Source organism: Bison bison, unplaced genomic scaffold, assembly GCF_000754665.1.
Source record: "Bison bison bison isolate TAMUID 2011002044 unplaced genomic scaffold, Bison_UMD1.0 scf7180017864155, whole genome shotgun sequence".
In the NCBI taxonomy this organism is placed as follows: domain Eukaryota; kingdom Metazoa; phylum Chordata; class Mammalia; order Artiodactyla; family Bovidae; genus Bison; species Bison bison.
In genome coordinates this window covers 2,511,928-2,513,029 of record NW_011494727.1, presented here as the reverse complement: position 1 = coordinate 2,513,029, position 1,102 = coordinate 2,511,928, and positions in this window count along the sequence as shown.

The following is a 1,102-nucleotide window of genomic DNA, read 5'->3' as shown; positions in this document are numbered from 1 at the left end:
TTCCCAGCATCAGGGTCTTTTCAAATGAGTCAGCTCTTTGCATTAGGTGGCCAAAGTACTGGAGTTTCAGCTTCAATATCAGTCCTTCCAATGAACACCCAGTGTCAGGAAGCATTTAACAGGAGGCTTCCTGTGTGCTGTTTTGGATCTGAATTGGATCTGAATATTTGGATCTGAATATTCAGGAATTAAGAGGAGAGGCAAGCCTCTCCCGGGACTGAGGAATCCAGGCATTTCCTTCGTTAGTTTTTCTATACAGTGATAAGTACCCTCTTCCTTTTTATGAACCATATGGTAAAAGTGGTTATTTACAACTCTCTCTTTCATATGGATGACCTCACGTTTTCTTGATAACTTGTAAGTTTTGACTTTATCTCTGCTGAAAATAGCTATCTTGTAAGACAGTATAAATACCTACACAATGTTGAATAAAACACCTTTGCTCCATCAGAGCTCTGGTCCCCGGGTCTTTCTCTTTCTTTCTCTCTCAGGCTATTTCTTTGGAGTGCAGAGGCCCTCGGAGTTCACTTTCCTGCCGGGGCTTCTAAGACCCTCTCGAGAAGGCGCTCTGCGCCTTCACCCCATTGAGAGGGCGCCTGAGGCCTCCGTGAACAGAGCAAGCCCCGTGCCAGAGGCTTTATTGGCTTTCTGCGTAAACCAAGGAATATCAGCCTCTTTCTCTCCTTTACTTTCTTATCGTCGACTCCGGACCACCAGGTTCCGGTCCATTAAAGGACCTCAACACACAAGGTTAGCCCAGTAAGACTGAGGTGATGAAAACAGTCTTCCTGTTCCTCCCCACACCCACACCCTGCCTGTGCCATGTCCTGATGCCCTGTGGAGTCTGGCCCTCGGTCACTGGCTTCCCCTCTGGGGAGGCAGGTCCAGAAGTTTGACAGGAGGGGTCAAAGGCTGGTGATCTGGCTGGAAAGTAGGGGAATGTGAAGCTGTTTTGCATACCAATTTACTTTACACCAAGAAAATGCCAGTTATCCACACTGAAGAATGAGGATGGGCGGATGGAGAAAATAGGAACGAAAAACTGCCCACCCTCCCAAGCCACTGGTCTTCAAAGTGTTGCCAAGTACGTGCGGTCTGAGAG